This window comes from Aethalodelphis obliquidens, unplaced genomic scaffold (assembly GCF_003676395.1).
Source record: "Aethalodelphis obliquidens isolate GAN/ISIS:26980383/991018 unplaced genomic scaffold, ASM367639v1 scaffold13, whole genome shotgun sequence".
In the NCBI taxonomy this organism is placed as follows: Eukaryota; Metazoa; Chordata; class Mammalia; order Artiodactyla; family Delphinidae; genus Aethalodelphis; species Aethalodelphis obliquidens.
The window spans coordinates 23,720,729-23,744,293 of record NW_020837957.1 but is presented as its reverse complement, the minus strand read 5'-3'; the positions used below and the strand labels follow the sequence as shown (position 1 = coordinate 23,744,293).

Sequence of the window (23,565 nt, the reverse complement as noted above, 5' to 3'; positions counted from 1 at the left end):
AACCTAATAGTGGCTAACATTTCAAAGTTGCCACCAAGTCAATCAATGATATGAATGTACAACTTCATGCCGTAAACATATAATGGTTTTTGTCTCAGTTGCTGAACCCTACATTTGGATTTGGAGTACTCCAAGTTCAAAGTTCAAACTGAGCCCCTCTTTTTTTTTTTTTAAACATGTTTATTGGAGTATAATTGCTTTACAATGGTGTGTTAGTTTCTGCTTTATAACAAAGTGAATCAGCTATCCATATACATATATTCCCATATCTCCTCCCTTGCATCTCCTTCCCACCCTCCCTATCCCACCCCTCTAAGTGGTCACAAAACACCGAGCTGATCTCCCTGTGTTATGCAGCTGCTTCCCACTAGCTATCTATTTTAAGGCCAGACACTATCAAACTCTTAGAGGAAAACATAGGCAGAACACTCTATGACATAAATCACAGCAAGATCCTTTTTGACCCACCTCCTAGAGAAATGGAAATAAAAACAAAAATAAACAAAGGGGACCTAATGAAACTTAAAAGCTTTTGCACAGCAAAGGAAACCATAAACAAGACCAAAAGACAACCCTCAGAATGGGAGAAAATATTTGCAAATGAAGCAACTGACAAAGGATTAATCTCCAAAATATATAAGCAGCTCATGCAGTTCAACATCAAAAAAACAAACAGCCCAATCCAAAAATGGCCAGAAGCCCTAAATAGACATTTCTCCAAAGAAGATATACAGACTGCCAACAAACACATGAAAGGATGCTCAACATCACTAATCATTAGAGAAATGCAAATCAAAACTACAATGAGGTATCACCTTATTCATACCAGTCAGAATGGCCATCATCAAAAAATCTACAAACAATAAATGCTGGAGAGGGTGTGGAGAAAATGGAATCCTCTTGCACTCTTGGTGAGAATGTAAATTGATACAGCCACTATGGAGAACAGTACGAAAGTTCCTTAAAAAACTACAAATAGAACTACCATATGACCCAGCAATCCCACTACTGGGCATATACCCTGAGAAAACCATAATTCAAAAAGAGTCATGTACCACAATGTTCATTGCAGCTCTATTTACAATAGCCAGGACATGGAAGCAACCTAAGTGTCCATCAACAGATGAATGGATAAAGAAGATGTGGCACATATATACAGTGGAATATTACTCAGCCATAAAAAGAAACAAAATTGAGTTATTTGTAGTGAGGTGGATGTATGTAGAGTCTGTCATACAGAGTGAAGTAAGTCAGAAAGAGAAAAACAAATACCATATGCTAACACATATATATAGAATCAAAACAAAAAAATGGTTCTGAAGAACCTAGGGGCAGGACAGGAATAAAGACGCAGATGTAGAGAATGGACTTGAGGACATGAGGAGGGGGAAGGGTAAGCTAGGATGAAGTGAGAGAGTGGCCTGGACTTATATGCTACCAAATGTAAAATTAAGCTCTTGTGCTGTAATACGATAAATTTCACAATTAATGGCAAGCAGTGGAGATAAACATTAATGGGCAGCTCCTATTCACTTTTCCCTGAGGTCTCTGAAACACATTTTCTAAACTCTTCCATGTGATCCAGATCATGTTATGGATTTGTTAACTTTGCAATACATTCGATTGAAACATCATAATTCTTTCCATGACAACAGTGTCTGATGTTACAGATGCCCAACCAGCAAGGTCAATAGTTGACAGATGGAAGTTGGAGCCATGCAATTACATTTCCCAAACCATTATAAAGAATATAACCAAAGAAAGGTGCAAGCTGGTCTAAAACACCAAACAATAAAAAGCACAAAAATAATTGCTTCAAATTTAATGAATCTTTCTTTGACATGACAACCAATCTAAGAATCTCTGAATTCCCTTTCTCTGGTAAAAGTCAAAACATTTTTGAGCTGGTAGCAGTTTATCTAAATTATTGTTTTTCCTCCATCAGTCTTTAGGCTTAATCTCATTTGCTTTTATGGATACGGTAACCCTTTTGAATAGCTTTTAACCTTTTAAAAGTCGCCTTGACCCAAAGAGCCTAAAAAAATTTTAATACAATATTGAATAATAAAAATTGAACAATTGAGCACTTTTCCTACCAGCAGTCTGCATGCAGTGCTCCGGGTCCTAGAGCAGAGTTTCTGTCTGAATAAAAAAAATTAAAATACCTGTATATAGCTTGCTTCTAGCAGAGACCTTCAGCTCTGACCTCCATTGTTCCTTCTGCCTCCACAATATATTGGCTTTCTCTCTTCCAAAGAAAGAGTGTGCTTTATCCTTCAAGCACATCAGTTTCAAAGGGCTCTTACTTTAAGTGTCCAGCACATCATTGTGGTAAATTTAAGAAATCATTGCCTTTAGATTATCTCTTTCAATAGCATATAATGTAGATAACTTCACGACTAAATGTTATAAACCAAGCCTTTTGTTTCCTTGGGTTTGTTGTTTGTTTGTTTGTTTTCCTCACCATAGTCTCTGGGGCATTTTCTATTTTGTGTTTGGTAAGATACAGGACGAGAAGATGATCCACAAACACAACTCACTTTTTTAATCTTTGTGATGTGGAATTTAATTACCAAACTCAAAGGAGAAGAAAACGGGATGGCATTCTTGCCAGCCTGTGAAAAGGGGTAGGGACCCTCCAGCGGAAGGCTAGCCCCGGAGGGGCTGGTGGTGAGAGCTGGGAGACAATGGCCTTCCCTGGGAAGAGCCACCTCCAACCTGGCAGACCCGGCTGGGATCCACACTCCCACATCCAGAGGCAAGGAACACCGATTATTGGGAATGTCAGTCAGCTGACGCTCTGTCTCTCGCTCTCTCTATCTGAGAAGGGGATCTGCATTTTCTAAGCCAGTTGGCAGCATGCACTTCAAACAGCAATGCACTGCAGGCCTGCGGTATAGACTGTCACCCTGCGATAAGTGTGCCAGCTCAGTGGTGCAAAGGTTTTCAGATACCCTCCCTTGGGCTATATCATTCTCTTCCTCTCCTCTCCCTTGCACACACTGAGCATGAGGCTCTCGAGCTCACTTCTCGACATAGTTAAAATAGCCCATCCCAGCCAGTGATGCTTAAAATTGAACCATGGTTCAGGGGAGCAGTAAGCTCTCCCTGCAAGCTCCCTAATGTGTTAAACAGCCATGCCAGGTAGCTCTCTCCTTTCTCAGAATCAACGACTTATGGAGACCATCTGTCAATGGAAGTTAGTTTTTATGCAAATCCTCTAACCTAGTGTTTGAAGGATAAACAAACTTGTACTTATATAGTTTCTTTAAGAACAGTATCTCGCTAAATGTCTGCCCTAGCTGCCTGCTTCAACTGTGGGCCTAGAAACAGGAAAGCAGTGTAGGTTTCTGAGCCCCTCGGGTGACTGAGCGTGTACCTCCAACATGACTGCGTTTGTACAGCTGAGGCTCGGAATGTAGGGCTCTTTAGACGGTTGGAATTATTTCATTTGGCACCGTGATTGCCTCAAATGATACATGTTTTCAGAGAGAGAAACACTGCAAAAGTAAACTCGAACCAATAAGGACATTTATTCTCCAGGTTTAAAATTAATTTCCTGTATTTCTCTGGCTTTAAAAAAAATTCTGTTGGAACTGCAACCTTATGAGAAGAAAAATCAGAAACTATTGCTTTTACACTGAGCCCGGTATCAGATGAAATGGAAATGTAAGGATTTCCTTAGCGTTAACCCACTGGAATTCTCCAGCTGAGAACTGAGGTCTGCAGGCTGTTTTAGGTTAAGACCTTGCTCTACTCCATGTTAGGTAATCAGATGTCATTTAGGCAAAATAAATGGGAACTACTCAAGGAATCAGAAGAGGTGAAAGAGCAGAATCTGGTTTGGATAAAAGTTTAATTCTTCAGTTCCAAGAGGCATGGCCCTTCGAAGATGCTGAGCGAAGTCAGACAGGAGTGGCCGAGTAATGAAGATGGATGCAGCCTGTTATCAGCAAGCCGTTTACTAGGGCTTGACGTAACCTTAAACATTGCAGATAGCTCGATGGCAGTTGCCACTAAAGCCCTAATTAATGAATAGCAGACCCTAAATTAACAATGTACATTTACAGATGAATTCTGGGCACTCATTAAATGATGTTCAAATATCAAGCAGCAACTGTTGGCTTATTCCTGCTGGATTGCTCCATCCACTGGGTGTTTGGGAGGAGTTTCCACCCGGGTTTTCCTGTCTCTGAGGCCTGGAGACCAGCTGCGGAGCAGAAAGGGACACTGTTCTCAGGCGGTGGAGGCAAAGGGATGCGAGCTCAGCTTTGAGTGGTGACACCTGTGCCGCCATTTATAAGGGTTCAGAAACAATCTCATATTTAGCTGGTGCTGCCAATAAAAGTGAAAAAAAAAAAATGAAAAGTTTGAATCCTAACCAACTCTGCCAAGGACGGAATGAGACTTTTCAGAGAGCGGTCCTACAGTGCACTTTCGTGGGCGGGCTGGAATGTGCTCTGGGGGCGGAGGGTTTAGACAATGCGTAGATGTGTTTGGCGAAAGCTTCATTAATAAACAATTAAGGGCTTATGGTGAGGGAGCTGGGGTCTGGCTGCTGCAAGCCAGGGTCTCTACTGCCCCCTCCATTTAAGCAGAGGCCCAGCCCAAAAGCTGAGGCTCCATGCCCAGAGCCAACCAGAAGTGTTTCCTGCAGCAACAGTAGCCAAGCTTATTATCTTGCCCTGTTTTGTTGGGAGGTTTCCTCTTGATTTCAAAGAATAGAATGGGGAGCTGTGGACTTATAATGTAACAAGGATGTGGCCCCCGTGTGGGAAGGTGTATCTATGACTATTAAATAATATTACCTTCAATTGGCACAGAAGTAAAGACGGGAGCCAAGTATGAGTAAGAAATTGGAAAGTAAATTAAGTGAAAAAGAAACATTTTGAAACATTTGTGGGAGGTGGCAGTGAAAGAGTTTCTTGCAAAGCTCTGGTGTGGAGTAGAATGGATTTGAGGGGAGGGGATGTTCAGGAAACATCTCCCTTTGAAATGTTTGCTCCAGCTAAAACCCTGGGGCAGGGCCCTTCTGTTGTGAAGGGAAAGCATCTGAGGTTTCTGAGTGGTCACTCTCTGGAAGCATCCGTCCTAAAGAAAGCACAGCTGCCTGCCCGCCGAGGGCACAGGGCAGAGGCTGTGGAACAGCCTGGGCAAATTCCCCACACGGCAGTGCCAAGATCCACGTACGGCAAAAGCAAAGGCATTCTCTTGTTTCTATGGCTCATTCCCACATCAGGCTTTTCAAACTCAGGTTTGTGTATGTTCAGGGGCAGGGTATTCCTATGACCCCATAGAGACAGTATAAAAGCAAACCGTTGGCCAAAGGGGAAGAAAAAATAGCTCTTAATTTTTAAAATGCCAAAGGGACTTGTATTGGGGCAGGGGCTAGGAGAATGGGGTGCAGCAGGAGGGGAGGCAGGGCTGTACAGTTCATGTCTGCCAGCTAAGTATTCCTGAGTAATTAATGGGTAGGAATTGAACTAAGTGGGGGAAAAACAGGTGTTTCCCTTTTCCCAAGGGCATTTCCCATTTATTATATATCTAGTCAAAAGTTTCTCTTTGAGCAGGCTGTCACATACAGCTAAACAGAGGCTATGTGAAAAAGCACCCTGAGCAATCATTTTAAGAGCTGCCCTCATTCCACATTGTGTGACTGAATACAAATGCTTTATTCTTCCCAGTTTGATGATGAGATGGAGATTTAACCTCTGCTTGCCATCATGATCAGTTCACTGAGTTTCTGAGTAGAAACACAAAGCTCCTGAAAATGTAAGTTACTGGATGTTTGCTCTTGCCCCATTCCCCCCACGCCCAAAGCAATCCAAATACAAGCTTACTGGGAGGGGAGAAGATCAATAGGAAACAGATTCTTATTACAACATTCCACTGGATTTCTCAGAACTCCATCCATGGGATCTCTAGTCCCAGTGGTCATACAATTAGAAAAGAAAAAGGAAACTTCAGACAATAAAAAAGAAGGAGCAAAGGACCGACTCAAATCACAGCGTCTTTTTCTGCCTCCATTATAAGTTGTATAACCCAGCTCATCATAGCATGTGTGTGTGTGTGTGTGTGCCGCAATTTCCTCAGGTTTCAGAAGCCTGATGGTTCAATCAGAAATGTATGTCACGATAAAGCAACAGAAGAACAGTCCTTTACATAACCCTCGCTAGCAAAATATCGAGATTCCATAGCCCATTTTGATTCAAGGAATCCCTGGGGAGTCTCATACGTGTCCCAAATCACTGCAAGCCTCCTCCACTACCACCTATGGCATTTGCTCAAATTTCTCTGCTATTCCTGACTCCCAGAATGACTCTCCACGTGTTAAAATTGACATCAATCTTCTAGGCAGGTATTTCCACCCTTGACATAGTCTCTTTTAAGATTCTGACCTTGGCCTAGAGAAGCCTTCCTGGACCTACATAAAAGGAACCCATTCTTCCTCAGTCTAACATATTATCTAGGAAGTTAAAGGCTAGTCATTTATTCTTGGGAGGGTCTTCTCCTTGGGGGACAAGTCATCAACCCCAACCTGACAGCTATTAATTCTCTCCTCTGTCTAAAGGGAGTTTCACCAGTTCATTAAACCAGCCCAGAGAATAGAGTCTAGGTATACCCACATTGACTACCTATACAGTGTAGACCCTCACTCTGAGATCCTCAGATATACAAGATTAGGTAAAATAATTTTACCCAACAGTGCTTTCATGGAACTGCCTCTTGTATTAAGGTAACTCTATCTGTTGTAACAAAAGAACCCAAAAATTCATTAATAGATCAAACAAAACAATTTATTTCTCACTCACCAAAATAAAAAAAAAAAAAAACTAGGATGGGTGCTTTTTCAAGTAATAATCTAGGATGCCAGACTCATTCCCTCCTGTAGCTCTGCTATATTTAACATGTGACCCTCAAAGTCACCATGCTCTTTTGCATCGAACTGGGAGAAGGGGGAAGAGAGGCATACTGTTTCTTAATGCCCGTAACTCAGCATCAACACGTTGCATAAAATCCATTGGTGAAAATCAATTGCATGATTCCCTTAGATATAAGGGGTAGGGAGCTGAAAATACAGTCTGTGGCCAGGAAATCATTTCCAAGAGACAACTCTACACCCTGGAAAAGGAAGCACAAATGTTGAGGAGAGCCAGGCATCTCTGCCAGAGCACTATATGGATATAGATATCTCAACAAAAGGACAATAACACAATAAAAATAATACAATTAAAATTGTATGTTCAATTTCAACTTGTCCTTATTTTGAACTCTTTATGTTCTTTGTATTACTCTATTTAGTTCTTACCGTAAATCTAAAATAAGGCAGGTCAGGTATTATTAGTCCACTTTACAAAAAGAGGAAGTATGGAATCTTAAGAAATTTGTTAAAGAGTAAACATGATTTATTCTTTAAAATAAAGATGATGATGTCAATGGGAATGGAAGAGAAAGGATCTCCAAAAATCTGCCTCTTCATAAAGCAAAAAGAACACTGGCAAAATGGTCAAAATTAAATATTTCAAAACTCTGGAAATTAACCAAACATTTGCAATGAGGATTGTTTACTCAAGAAAAACAGCTGAATCCCCATAAGAAAATCAAGCTTTATGGTGTTATGACTTGCCCTGTTTCCATCCCCCTCTTCTCAGTGCTGATACAAACTTGAAAACCAACAGCCCCAGAGTTACAATAAAAATCACTGGACTAACAGCCACAGGAGGGTTCCCAGAGAACTGTCATTCCAGTCTGCCAGTTCCCAGGAAATCCCACATGAAAGACTGTCTTTATTTGACCTGAATCAGAGCTCACTTAGTGTGAACAGCCTTTTCCCTGAAAATGTTTATCAAAAACAATCAGCAACTGGGAATTTCCTGGCAGTCCAGTGGATAGGACTCTGCACTTCCACTGCAGGGGGCATGGGTTTGATCCCTGGTTGGGGAACTAAGATCCCACATGCCATGTGTCACAGCCAAAAAATAAATAAATAAATCAGCAGCAACTGTATAACATTTCAGTTGCCTGAGAAAGGGATAAAAATTGGGGAATACAAGAAGCTAACCAAAAAACTTAAAAGAAAAATCATAAGGAAATATTCACTGAGGCTTTAAAAATCTCTGACATATTTCTGAGAATCTAGAAACCCATGTGCGTGCATAGGGCTGCACACATCCCCAGTGTGTGAGAAGGCCCTACACTCCCATTTCTGGCTAACCTTGAGGCTCTGTGGAAGCAAGAAGTGAAGGGTTATGCAAAGTTGTAAACTACCAAGCTGAGATTTGAAGATGTACCCCAATACACAGACAAAGCCCTTCAACAAAGACTGAGAGTCTTATTGGTTCCAGGCATTTAAGAAAATAACTTTACTATTATTATCTTGCCACCAAGCTAACTGTGCAGAGATATTAGTGGCTAAACATGACAAAGAAAACAGAGATTACATAATTAGTTCAAGAGGGTCCCTAAACAAACAAACAACAATAACTTCTGGGTTTGATTTCCAGAGTTGCCATATTGTATTATTTAAAATGTCTATTTCTCAACAAAAAAACTGTGAAACATGCAAAGAAACAAGAAAGTATGGTCCCTGCATAGGAAAAACGTCAATCAGGAGAAACTGTCCCTGATGAAATCCAGATGTTAGACTTACTAGACAGAGACTTTAAATCAGATATTTTAAATATGTTCAAAACCTGATGGGCAACACATCTAAAGAAAAGTATGAGAATAATGTCTCACCAAATAGAAAATATCAGTAGATAGACATTTTTATTTTTAAAAGCACAAATAGATATTCTGGAGTTAAAAAGTGCAATAATAGAGATAAAAAGTTACTAGAGGGGCTCAATATCAGACTTGAGCTGGCAGAAGAAAGAATCAGAGAACTTGGCAATAGGTCAGTCAAGATTATCCAGTCTAAAGAATAAAAAAGAAAAAGAATAAAGGAAAATGAACAGTCTCCGATTCTTATGGCACAACAAAAGGGTACCAACATGTGCATAACAGGAGTCCCAGTAGGAGAAGACTGAAAATGACAGGAGGAATATTTGAAGAAATGATGACCAGAAACCCCTCAAATATGATTTATAAAACATTCATTTACACCTTCAAGAAGCTCAATGAACTATATATAGGATAAACTCAAAGAGATCCACACCTTGATACATTATAATCAAATTATGGAAAGGCAAAGAGAAGATCTTGAAAACAGCAAGAGAAGGTACAATAAATCATCATGTACAAGAAATCATCAAGATTAATATCCAGTTTTTATCAGAAATCATGGAGGCCAGAAGGCAGTGGAATAACATATTCAAAGTGCTAAAAGAAAAAGAATTATCAAGCAAGAATTCTATATCTAGCAAAACTATCCTTCAAAATGAAGGAGAAATTAAAATATTGTCAGATGAACAAAAACTGAGAGAATTTGTCACTAGCTGACCTTCCCTACAAGAAATACTGAAGGGAGTCTATCATGATGAAATGAAAGGATACTAGAAAATAAATCAAATCCACATGAAAAAATAGAAAATACTGGTAAAGGTAGATACATAGGTAAATATAAAAACAGTTTAACTGTATTTTCTGTTTGTAATTATTTTCTTCTCCTATAAGAGTAAAAGACAACTGTGTAAAGCAATAATTATAACTCCGTTGATAAGCAAATAATGCACAAAGATGTCATTTTTATGACAAAAATATGACAAAGGAGAGGAGAGGAAATGCAGCTAGGAACAAAATGTTTGTATAATATTGAAATTAAGTTTGTATTCATACAAACTAAATTGTGATCAATTATAATGTTAATTGTAATCACCATGGCAACCATTAAGGAAATAACTCAAAAAATATACTAAAAGAAACAACAAGGATATTAAAATGCCACAGTAAAAAATATCTATGTAACATATGTCACTAATAGAACAAAAAAGGAACAAGAAAGACATAAGTCACACAGAAAACTAATAGGAAAATAGCAGACATCAATCCTACCTTAGTAATTACATTAAATGTAAATGGATTAAACACTCCAATAAAAGACAAAGATTAGCAGGCTGGATTTTAAAAAGCATGATTTAACTATATGATATCTACAAGTGACAAACTTTAGAGTCAAAGGAGAAAATAGTTTGAAAGTAAAAATACAGAAAAAGATCTATTATACAAATAGCAACTAGAAGAGAGCTTGAATGGCCATACTAATATCAGAAATAATAAACTTTAAAATAAAAGGTGTTACTACAGACAATAAAGAATGTTTTTAAATGATTAAAATATCAATCAATCAAGATGACATCATTATAAAAATATATGTACCTAACAACAGAAAAACAAAATCCATAAAGGAAAAGTGTATTTTATTTCTTTTGTGGCTGAATAATATCAATTGTATGGATATAACACATTTTGTTTATTATATAACAGATGAATCTTGAAAACATTATGCTCAATGAAAGAAACCAGGCACAACAGGCCACATATTATATGATTCCATGTATATGACATGTCCAGAATAGACAGATCCAAAGAGAGAAAATAGATTTGCGATTGCAAGAGTTATAGAGAGGGAGAAATGGGTAGTGATTGCTAAGGGGCACAGGGTTTCTTTTGGGGAGTGATAAAAATATCTGGAATTAGATAGTGATGTTAGGTGCACAGCCTTGTGAATACAATAAAAAAACACTGAACTGTATAGGTTAAAGGGGTGAATTTTGTGGTTTGTGAACTATATCTCAATTTAAAAACTATAATAAAATTTAACTTATCCATACTTCCCTCTCTCTTTCTTTCTCTCTCTCTCACTCACACACATACACACACACACACACACACACAACAACAACAACAACATGGGTTAGAGGTAAATGAAGATTTGATTGCAAATGTGTCTAACACTGAAACTTTGTTTGCTTGTTTTGTGACTATGTGGTTCCCTTTAACTTAGAAAAAAGAAAAGCACTTAAATAATTCCAAGATATTTGCAGTTTATTAGCCATTGTCCTAGAAAATCTTTATTTTACTTTAATATTTGTATCATTTTTTTTATTGTTGCATAACAAATTACCACAAACTGAAAAGCTTAAAACAACACAAATTTATTATCTCATGGTTCCCACAGGACAGGCGTCTAGGCACCGATGAGTTGGGTATTCTGCTCAGTGTATCACCAGGCTAAAATTAAGATGTCAGCCAGGGCTGCAGATCTCATCTGGGCCTCTGTGTACCCTTCCAAGTTATCTGACTGTCAGAAGAATTCAATTCCTTGAGGTAGTAGGACTGAGACCCTCAGTTTGTAGAGGGCACCCACCCTTCCCTACCTAATGGCCCTCACCATGACTGGGAGCTTGCTTCTTCACAGCTAACAGGAGGACACCTCTGCTGTTTTTTCTGACCCCAATTTCTAGACTTTCTTTTAAATGGCTTATTTAATTAGGTCAGGCCCACCCAAAATAATCCTCCTTTTGTTAACTTAAAGTCAACTGATTGGGGACCTTAATCACATCAGGAAAATCCATTTACCTTTATAGCATCATGTAACCTAACCAAGGGAGTGACTATCTCATCATATTCGCAGGTCTAGGCCACACTCAAGGGGAGAGGAATATACAGGACACGGGTCATCGGGATTATCTCAGAGTTCTGCTAAGTTGTTCCATGTATGTCAATCAAGAATGGGCCTTGTTAAGTTATGAATACATATAAGCATGGTCACCATTTGGGCACCTTTTGGGGAGGCTTGGTCAGCCATACTCCGACAGAGCCAGACTCAGCTTAAGCATAAGACCTAACAGTAGCTTCGAAACCTGGCTGCCTATCAGAATAACCTGGGAAACACTACATTCCACCTCCTAGAAATTCTGACTCAGTATAAAAGGTATAGCTAACTGCCTCCACGCCAACCCCTACACACACACACACACACACACACACACACACACACACACACACACATCCTATGTTTTTGAGAAGCTCCAGGTGAGCAATGAGGTTGAGGACTATTACCCTTAGACTCTGCAAGCCACAATTAAGAATAAAAACAGTACTATGAGTAAGTGTAATGCTGGCTTGCAAAATAATTAAATTTAAATACACAAATAATTACTTACAATATTTAATTTAATCACTGATTCCTCCTCACTTTTTATTCATGAGAGGAAACACTGTAGCATAGGAAAAGAAATCTAAGGCTTAAATGTCAGATATACTTGAATTCAAATCTCTACTCCACTTGTACTCGTCTATAGTCCCCATAAATTACTTAAGGTCTCAGTCTCAGGTTCCTCTTCCATAACGTGAGACTATCAGTACCTATTCCGTCTACCTCTCAGGAGGATGGTGAGGGTGAAAGGGATGCTAAACTCTTCTAAACACAAGTTGTTAGGTAAAATCTGAGTCTTTGTTCTTCAGTCTCCTTGACTTTTGAACAGCAGCAATTCCTTGGGTCTGTTCTAGGAGCATCCTGGGAGAACTGGTCCTCATTCCCCTCCTTCCTCCTTTTCTCCCAAAAGAGGACTGCTAGGAAGCCTGCCCCTTAAGGCTGCTGCCTTCCATTCCCACTGTTCATCCTCCCTTTTATGGGACCTGCTTGACAGGGAAAGAGCCATACATCTATCTATGTATGTTAAAGGTTGTCTGTAGGTGGAGGGGAAATATTCCCTAGAAAATTTTAATATCATATAACATTCCTCCCTCACATTGATTACACATAAATTGGGCATGCATGGCCAATTACAGGACAAAATACCACTCCCACATCCACCACACCATATTTTCCCTTGTATCCACCTGGCTGACTGTGATTAGTAACCCCTCAGAGCCAGCTTGCTGCCACTGTCTTACCAAGTACCTGGCACACAATGCTTCACTTCTTCCAGTGGGAGAGGTTAAGAAAGGCAGGATGTGTGGTCTGACATGAAATGGAAATATAAAACTCTGCATAAAAATAGGACCATTAACATTTGAGCACTCATTTTCCCCAAACTTGCAAATAATAATCGCTGTTTTACCTAACTCGAAGGATTGTTCGGAGGATAAAGAGAAATAACGGTTGCCAAATGCAGTTTGTACTTTTTATTCACTAAGTAATCATATGGCTTAAGAGAAAGATCTCAAAGTGGGTCAAGTAAAATTAGGAGGGCGTAATTCTCATTCCCTCAGACTTCTTCCCACATGTCAAATTATGCTATGATCATTATTTGTGCATGTCTAAATCACCCTATTGGACTATAAGCTCCTTCAGAGCAGAGCCTGTCTTGTCTGTTCAGAATGTTGGCTTTTACTAGAGTACGAGCCAGGGTAAGGTACGGAAGGGTAGATGCTTATTTTTCTGTGATGGGCAGCCCCGCGATGGCAGGGAATTTTATCTGTTTGGTCTGTTATATCCCCAGTACTTTAGAACCATGCCTGGTACACAGTAAGCACTCAATAAGTATGTGTGGAGTAAATGAATGAGAAAATATTTGCTGGCTTGAGTTAAAATAAGGTAAATTTGATTTGACAGAGTGAAATGGCAGTTGTTTTCATCTCTAGGAAAGGAGCAAGCAAAGCTGGATAAAGACAAAGTTCAGGGCTTCCCTGGTGGCGCAGTGGTTGAGAGTCCGCCTGCTGATGCAGGGGACACGGGTTCGTGCCCAGGTCCGGGAAGATCCCACATGCCGCGGGGCAGCTGCGCCCGTGAGCCACGGCCGCTGAGCCTGCGCGTCCGGAGCCTGTGCTCTGCAACGGGAGAGGCCACAACAGTGAGAGGCCCACGTAGCGCAAAAAAAAAAAGACAAAGTTCAGTCTTTGAGATGTTGTCTATATGCCCTTCTCTTACCCTCTCAGAATGGCTCTCTCACCCTCTTTACTTCTCTCCCATTCTCCCCACCCCAGCACATTTTATATTGTTCTATGACTGTGCAAGACCCTTGCCGTGGAACCTGGCCCAGTCCTCCTTATTCATGCTCCCAAGTTGCCTTCCCCCTCCTGCTCTTTCCATTCACCACTTCCCCAGCAACACTTCCTGCACAGCAAAGTTCAGAAATCACACCCATACATTGTATGGAGAGTGTAGCTGTTTCTGCATTTTTGTGTCCTGTTTCTTGAGTGTCCTCCCTGCCAGGACCCCATTCCCCTTTCCCAAACCTCCAACAGCTCACTCACCACTGCCGCGTCTGCCTCGTCATTTGCTATGTACCACCTATCTTATTGGAAGGATGTTATATTAGTCAGGGTTCTCCAAAGAAACAGAGCCAACAAGATGTACATCTGGGAAGAGATTTATTATAAGGAATTGGCCCACATGATTATGACAGCTGAGAATTCCCAAGAACCTCAGTCCACAAGCTGGGGACACAGGAGAGCTGATGGTGTGGTTCCGATTGGAAGGCTAGCAGACCTGAGACTCAAGAAAAACTGATGCTTCACTTTGAATGGAAAGGTGAACAACAGCTGATGTCCCAGTACGAAAGTGGTCGGGCAGGAGGGATTCTCTCTTACTCAGGGGATGGTCAGCCTTTTTGTTCTACTCACACCTTCAACTGATTGAATAAGGCCCTCCCACATTGGAGAGGGCAATCCATTTCACCCAGTCTTATGATTAACTGTTAATCTTATCCAACCCCCCCCCAACAGACATAGCAACACAATGTTTGACCAAATATCTGGGTACCCTGTGGTCCAATCAAGTTGACACATGAAACTAACCATTGCAGATGTAAACTTGTCACCAAAGTCACCTACTAAACCCTAAAATAAGCTTCTCTGAGGCATCTACTTTTTTTCTGTCTCCTAGAAGTGAAAAGTGGCAGGCCCAAAGCAAGTGCTGTGAAAGGGAAGATGTTCACCACGCCACCCTCCACCCTGTCTTTCTTGCCAAGCCTGGGGCTCCAGAACTGACTTGAGGCAGGACAGCCACCTCCCTAAGATGAGCCTGCATGGAAGGCTCATCCCCTGACGCCTGCAAGGAAGGACTGCTGGGAGCCACAACCTCTTTGTCTCTCCTTCTCCGCTCACTCTCCAACCACCTCTACAAATGTTGACTTGTGCCTGAAACACACTTACCCTTTTCATTTGTGTAACTTACCACAGCTGTCTAAAGGCCGGGCAGCCCAGTCATCCACAGTCATACTGTTAAATGTGTCAAATAAACATCATTGCAAGTTTTATTTACTACTAAACACTGTGATCAAGTTGAAAGACATGGACAAATAATCAGAAGACTTGAGTTTGAATACTGGCACCATCACTTGGTAGAAATAAGAAAATGAACAAAACATCTAAATTTATTAAGCCCAGTTTCTGATATTTTCCTTTATCTACCTTGCAGCACCAATGTGAGCATAAATGAAACAAGGGCTGATCTTGGTAATAGAAGTACTTTGTAAGTCATGAGGTGCTATTCCAAATATCATATATCGTTATGTTATTTTCAGTCCTCACAATTTGTTGTTTATATAAGCCTCCATTCATTACTTTAAAAACAAACTTTAAAAGGCCTCTGAAAGACAGGAGCTTCAAACAAACTCTGCTGTAAAGCCCCAGAAATCAAATAGAAAAGGAAAGAAAGAAATATACCCAAACGTTAGGAAATGCAAAAATCAAAGAGCAGAAATGACTGCAATAACTGCGACTAATAGGAAGTGCATCATCCTTGGAGGAGGTTTTCCGTTCACCATCGCAGGATAGAGATACTGTACTTTAAGAAAGGCCTTCATTTATCATCAAAATGATATCGGGTATCATGAAGACTAGCTGTGAGGCTCTCCAAGGGTGAAAGAGACAGGACAAATTGTGTCCAAGAGTCGAAGGAGAGGGGGTCACAACACTTCCAGTGCAACTGCGTAGCCCATTGGGCAGCAACAACAAAATGGCCCCAACTCGAACGCCAGCAAAGCAAAGGTGAGTTCATATCAGAGGCATATACAGGGAGAATTCATATCTCTGCTTTATAATGGATGTTCTCTTGTGCTCTAAAAGCTTTGGTGAATTATGAAAGACATTTATCAGACATTAGAAAAATTCCAACGTTGGAAAAAATTTACCACCATTTATCAGAGGCTTGAATCTACAATGAATTTTTCATTATGGGATATGGAAACACATGTGCAATGAGTGGGTAGGTTTCTGGTTCAACACCAAACCCACACTGTCCTACAAGTAATCGGATTCAGACAAACACAGGACAGTGCACTCCAGGTCCCTGAGCATCTTAAAGCAAGAAACAAAAATCATTCCAAATGGTACTTAAACCCAACAATGATAACTGAAACGCCCATACCAGATAATATAACCTTTGGTATCACATTGTGATGAAAGCAATAGACTTGAACATGACCAAGTCAAATACACCTGATGTTCTACTGTAGGCATGATAAACATCATCTTAGACCTGTCCTCAATCTAAACTCACTGAGGCTTTTCACTCCTAATCACATCTGCTTCTCTATGACCTGATCAGTCCTTAATTGCATCTAATTGATCTCAATTTGTACCTTGAATTGGTACATCATGACCTAATTTAGAAACACAGTAGTGTTCTCCATATCACTGTCTCCTTTGATCCTCCTGACAGTGTTGGAGGGGTGCTGGAGTTGTCTAGAGAAATACTTTTACTCATCTCTTACATAGGAAAAATTAAGTCACAATAGAGTTAATAGAGTTAGTAGGAGAGCCCAGATATTATGACTCCCTCCTCCAGTGCTCCTTAAATATGGAAAAGAACTTCTTGGAGCTTAAGACTGTGAGACCCTCACAATGTGCTCCTCAGGGACATCTCGTAATTTCCTCTTCAGGAGCTCCTTAAGAATAGCATAAAGGCATATCCAGCTGGAACCATTTACACAAACTGTACAGCCTGGAGGCAGGGGATGGACTTAATGACCCTAGGCTAATCAATTCCTGCTTCCTAACACAAGGAGTGATTGCAAAGTAATGATCCACCAGCCCCAGACAAACATCACTTATACATTAAATGAAGTTTCTGATTCCTCATTCCATGATAAATGTATGGTTAATCCTGATTCCTGATCCATCATAAATTGCTCTTCTCTTCAGGGTCACTAAGTGACATTTGACTGTGAGTTGTAGAGGAAGTTAAGCAGGAGAGCTTCAGCTGGAGTGGGCACAGTATTGTAGGTATAGTAAATGTTCGCATTAATCTGTTGCCATCTGTCTTTATTTTGCTAACCCACTCAATCGGACACCATAAATGTTAACAGACATAGAAATGCTTTTCTTCAACATTAGGCACACATATCTTCTTGCTTCACCTCCTGAATCTCAGACAGCCCTTGATTATCATAAGCAATGCCACGATGATCCCCCAGCTCCCTGAAGTGGCTCCGAACAGTCACGCCATATAAGGCATTATTCCTCATCCACAACCAGTTTTTGGATTCCGTCTCAAGGCTCCAGTGCTCCTGTACTTGGCAGCAGATTTTTCCCCCCTCTTACACAGAAAGATCCAGAATTCAACCTTTAGCTCATCTTCTAAGAATGTGGACTCAAGCTGGGGTGGTGAAGGTTAAGCCAACCACTTTTTATTCTTCCAAGCAGATTGTACGGAGGCAGCTACACTCCTGCCCCAGTCCCCCCAAACACCCTACATATCAAAAACCACAACAGCCCCTGTGTTTTTGCTACCATACAGTAAACGGAAAATCTATTTGTTTGATGAGTAAAAAGGTTCCAAAAAAGAGACTTGCCTTATAATTTCTAAGGGATCTGCCATCTCTGGGCCATTGAAGGATCTCTCTGAAGTCTTTATAACTCTGGTACACTCTGGCAACTTTTGAAAGAATTAAATAACTTTAAAAGTCTAATTTGTATTTTAGTGGATGCTGTAATACACTGCCCAAATCCATCCTCCAGGACTGAGATACACATTCCCTCAGCTACCTGCTGTACTGACCACTTACAGCTCTCAGCTGAGTCCTTCTCTAGGACTTGCCCTAGAAAGCCACCTCACCCAGGGTCACAGGGTCACCCACATCCCATGACTTGTCACTGCAAGGGTATAAAGACCCAGTCTTCTAGTGCCAACTCAGGACAACTCTGCAAGGCAAGTCCAGCTTCAGGGATCCCCAAAGGGCTCTGTGACAAGTGTCACAGTAACCTGAGGCTTTTCTTGGGACCGTCACACATTGACTCTGCCCTCTCCCCAATCCTATTGCCTTCCCTTCTCCAAAAGGCAGGGTACTACCCAGTACATGCTCTCAGTGTCTGTTTCCTGAAGAACCTGCTTTACAACATGGATATTTGAAAGACAGTGGATTTATAAACTGAATCAAATGCATAGCAGTTTGTTGATTTGTTTTTACTATTCAATATGACTGCTAATTTTGAGCTTTGGGCTAGAGGGAGTCTTTATTCTAGAAAACGGCTTTCACAGGGGACAAGGGAATATTGTTGAACCAGGTAAAGAACATACAACTGTTACCTTTTCAAACACAACTACTTTGACAATGTTAAACACTATGTCATTCTGAGTCAACCACCAATTCTGTATTAGTTGAAATGCAGGTCCCAGTGTGGAAGAGGGTAAAGAGACAGCTAATGCTCCCCAGCTATTCATACTCTCTTTGTCTGAACTTCCTATCTCCTCTGACAGTCAACCACAGGGGGGGTCTTGCCTTCCCACCCTTCTCTTCATATCTTTAGGGACCAAATCCTGACTGGTGGGGTCAAGTCTTATGATTGTTTTGGTAGTAATAGAACCAGAGGGGAGAGTAAGCTCATCATGTTTGAAAAGCTCAAGAAGTAGCTCCTTCCTCCTTAGTCTACTGGCTGACAGTTATGTTTCATCCATCAATCGTCTTGCCAGTGGCTGTGGGATCAAAGTGCCCATATTCTCATCCCTATGTTCCTTTATTGTATACAGCTCTTCATGCCTCTAGACCTGTGTTTCTTGCCTCTGATAGTTGTCTCTTTTATCTCCAGAGATGTTATGAAAACCAAAAGATGATTGAAATAGGGAGGGTTTGAATTTATTAACTGGAAATCACATATTTCCTATATTACCAGTAGAAGGCAGTGAAAATGATATGAAATCAAGATAATATCCCTAGGTTTCACAACTATTAAGCTCAATATTATGAGTCATTTTATCACTCTGACCCACAATTACTGCCTGTGTCTATCTGGTTCCATTCAAGCATCCAGTGAGAAGACAGGAAGAATAAAGGCTAATTCCAGAATGGTATATTTTTGAAATCATTAACTGTATCAGTGCCTTTTCCTAGATAAAGTGGGGAATATCCAAATAAAATTAGCACCATTCAGCCAAAATACTTACATCTCTTTGGTGGTCATAATACGTTACTTCAGTTTTTGCAAATAGCTGCTTAGTTATAAGCCTGTAATTTTAATATCCATCCATAATGACAAGGTAAAGCAATAATCTGACATAAATGTTAACCCAAAAGGTAAGAGTGTGATTATAAGAGAAAGGGAACTGACCTTATTACCCAAAGCTATGTATAGAACAGTGCAATTTCTATAAAAATTCCAAAGGCATTTTTCACAGAAATAGAACAAATGTTCCTAAAATTTGTATGAAACCACAAAAGACCCCAAATAGCCAAAGCAATCTTGAGAAAGAAGAACAAAGCTGGAGGCATCACAGTCCCTGACTTCAAACTATATTACAAAACTATAGTAATCAAAAAAGTATGTTCTGGCATAAAACAGACTCTTAGATCAATGGAACAGAATTGAGAGCCCAGAAATAAACCCACACATATATGGTCAACTAATATTTGGCAAGGGATCCAAGAATACTCAATAGGGAAAGGATAATCTCTTCAATAAATTGTTCTGGGAACACTGGATATTCACATTCAAAAGAATATAGTTGGACTCCTGTCTTAACACCACTCAAAAATTAATGTGAAATAGATTAATGATTTAAATGTAAGAAAGACCTGAATTCATAAAACACCTAAAAGAAAACATAGGGAAAAATCTTTACAGTGGTCTTAGGAATGATTTCTTGGATATGACACCAAAAGCACAAGCAACAAAAGCAAAAATAAATAAGTGGGACTATATCAAATGAAAAAGTTTCTACACAGTAAAAGAAACATCAACAAAATGAAAAGGCAACCTATGGAATAGGAGAAAATATTTGCAAACCATATATCTGACAAGGGGTTAACATCCAAAATACATAAGGAACTCACACAACCCAATAGCAAAACAAAACAGACAAATTTTAAAAAGCCAGATAATCTGATTTAAAGATAGGGGCAGGACTTGAATAGACATTTTTTTCCAAAAAAAATACATACAAATGACCAACAGGTACATGAAAATATGCACAACATCACTAATAATCAGGGAAATGCCAATCAAAATCACAAGAAGATATCATCTCACACTGTTAGAATGGCTGTTATCAAAAATACAAGAGACAACAGGTGTTGGCAAGGATGTGGAGAAAAGGGAACCCTTATACACTGTTGGTGGGAGTGTAAATTGGTATAGCCACTATGAAAAACAGTATGAAAGAATTCCTCAAAAGATTACAAATAGAACTACCATATGATCCAGGAGTCTCATTTCTGGGTATATATCTGAAAGAAATGAAATTATTGTCTTGAAGAGATATCTGCACTCCCATGTTCATTGCAGTATTACTCACAATAGCCAAGGTATAGAAACAACCTATGTGTCCATGAAAGGATGCATGGATAAAGATAATGTGATATATGTATACAAGGGAATATTATTCAGCTCTGAAAGTAAAGGAAATCCTGCCATTTGCAACAACATAGGTGGACCTTGAGGGTATTACGCTAAACAAAATAAGGCAGACAGAGAAAGACAAATACTGTATGATCTCACTTATCTGAGGAATCTAAAAAAGTCAAACTCATAGATAAAGGGAGTAGAATGGTGGTTGTCAGGTGCTGGTGCGTAGAGGAAATGGGGAGACACTGGTCAAAGGGTACAAACTTCCAGTTATAAGATGAATAAGTTCTGGGAATCTAACGTACAACATGGTACTATAGTTAACAGTACTGTATTGTATACTTGAAAGTTGCTGAGAGAGTAGATCTTAAATGTTCTTACCACACACACACACACACACACACACGTAACTATGTGGGGTGGTGGATGTGCTAACTAACTATATTGTGGTAATCATTTTGTAATATATATTTGTATCCAATCTTTATGTTGTACACCTTAAACATACACAATATATTATGTGTCAATTATATTTCGATAAAACTGGGATAAAAATAAGAGAAAGGAGACTAAGGTGGAGAAGATAACCACACAATGACTTGATGTCCTCTATTTTTCAAAGGCTTTAATTGAAGCATTTCTCTCAGTAATGCTGCTTTTGCAACTACATAGCAACAAAGCATTTGAAATAACTTCTGACACTCTAAGCATAAAAATTTACACTGAGGTGAGGAGTTTATAGAAAGCAACTGCGTTCCAGTGTTTTCTGCTCCAGTGCTTACTGCTGCTGCAAACAACATGAAAAGTGTATTCCCAAAGTTAAACGGGTAATAGCTGAGAAAGGGTTAAATAAAGAGAACCAGATCCCAGCCAGTCAGGGTCTGAACACCAATGAGCATTTCTTTAGATGATGTCATGCTTGAATCCTGATATTCTTTTGAAAAGAGCTTGTGGTTGAAGTTTCTGTAAACCAGACTGAACTGGAATTTCCTCCCATTCCAAGAGTCTCCTTCTCTCCCTCCTACACGGTTTTCTTAGGTAGGGTTGTTCAAATGTAGTAATGTTCTTTCCTAATGTTTGAGCAAAAGCACTTTTTGTAACTGTGATTTGCATTTGGAGTTTTTAAATGATCCTCGTCCACTGCTCTCCGTGAGCCTCTTTCATCCTTACTTGGTAATGACACGGGAATAAGTGCTTACTAGAAAATTCAGAAATATACTATCTCTTCTCAGTCATCCTAAATTCTGCCTCTTTCCATTTATGTCCTTCAGACAGTTCTTGGGGTGGGGAGGCCCGTGACAAATGAAAAAAGCGAGACCAACACTTTCAGTTACATAGCAAGACAGAAAGTTGTTGAGGTGTGCGTGGCATTATCCTCTATTCCTCTAGCCTGTGTTGACAACCAAATAAGCAGGAGATTTCCAGGTGACAGCAAGTCTGGTGAATTCAGGAAACCTACTCAAGGAAAGAGTGAAACCGTTGAAAGCCTTCACGACTGATCTAGAGACATACAGCATACATGAAGAGACAGGGTCATGTGCTCTGGACTTTGTTTTAGGCACTCTTTTAACTTAAATCCTGGAGCTATCAAGAGAGTTAGGTTCATGAAATGGCAGGAAAGTTGGTAAGGATTCTTAGGGCCCGTCAAAAATTGGCACATCTCCCAACTTGCCAAGAGACAATGTCCTTTATGCAAGCTATTTTTGGATTTAAAGATACCGTCTTCTGAAAGAATTAATTCATTTACCACCCCATTAAATCAAATCTTAAAATCTCGGTTAACCAATAATCTCTTCTAACTTACTTCATTTGGAATATACTAAAAAATAGCCATTAGGAGAAAATGTATGTCAAACGTCATGGCACTAAATGAGTTAGTATATATGTGAACAGTCTTTGGAAACAAAAGAAACTATAAAAATAGAAGACATTATTATTTTTAAGATCACTGGCTCTTAACATCATCATTGTCTACCTGTAGTGTAGTCTCCAAGAGAATAAGAACCACATTTCTTTTGATCTCCATCGTATCCCTGTTCCCTAACACAGTGCCTGGAACATCATAAATATCTGATAAAGTTTCGCTACATTGAATTTAAATTTGAATCCACAAATATTTATTAAGCACATAGTATATGTCACTGTGCTGATAGGTAATTGCAAAAAGGAGTACAGAGATAAGTTTCTACCTTCTTGAGGAGAGGACTCAGTCTAATCCATCTAATCCAAGAGCTCTGTCACCCCAGATTTCAAGGCAATGGTTGCAAACACAAATGTCTTAAGAACCAGACAGAAAATGTTAAGTGTAAGTAGGCTGCTGATTTTAAGACAATAGCATATCATGAGGGTAGTGAAACCTGGAGAGGACAAGCTTGCTTAAAATAATAGTTATTCAAGGGCTTCCCTGGTGGCGCAGTGGTTGGGAATCTGCCTGCTAATGCAGGGGACACGGGTTCGAGCCCTGGTCTGGGAAGATCCCCCATGCTGCGGAGCAACTAGGCCCGTGAGGCCACAACTACTGAGCCTGCGCGTCTGGAGCCCGTGTTCTGCAACAAGAGAGGCCGCCATAGTGAGAGGCCCGCGCATCGCGATGAAGAGTGGCCCCCGCTCGCCACAACTAGAGAAAGCCCTCTCACAGAAACAAAGACCTAACACAGTCAAAAATAAAAAAATAAACAAATGTGGGGTTAAAAAAAAAATTATAGTTATTCAATTTCAAATATTTTGTAATCACTCTACTAATAAAAATAGTTTTGTCAACTTTCTGGCAGATTATTCATCCATGACAAGAAATGAAGTTCTGATACATGTTACAATATGGGTGAACCTTGAAAATATCACACTAAGTGAAATAAGCACACAATAAAATAAGAACAAAAGATAGACGTAGTATGA

The 23,565-nt window shown here is 39.8% G+C and overlaps 1 long non-coding RNA gene across 1 annotated transcript; it reads right to left on the bottom strand.

Annotated features, from left to right (window-relative positions):
• Nucleotides 1-1,535: 1,535 nt before the first annotated feature.
• LOC113624597 (uncharacterized) lies at nucleotides 1,536-21,495 on the bottom strand. The gene is made up of 3 exons (XR_003434399.1): nucleotides 21,392-21,495; nucleotides 3,256-4,335; nucleotides 1,536-2,142 (listed from the first exon to the last, which is right to left on the bottom strand). It is a non-coding gene; the product is annotated as an uncharacterized LOC113624597 (long non-coding RNA).
• Nucleotides 21,496-23,565: the final 2,070 nt, after the last annotated feature.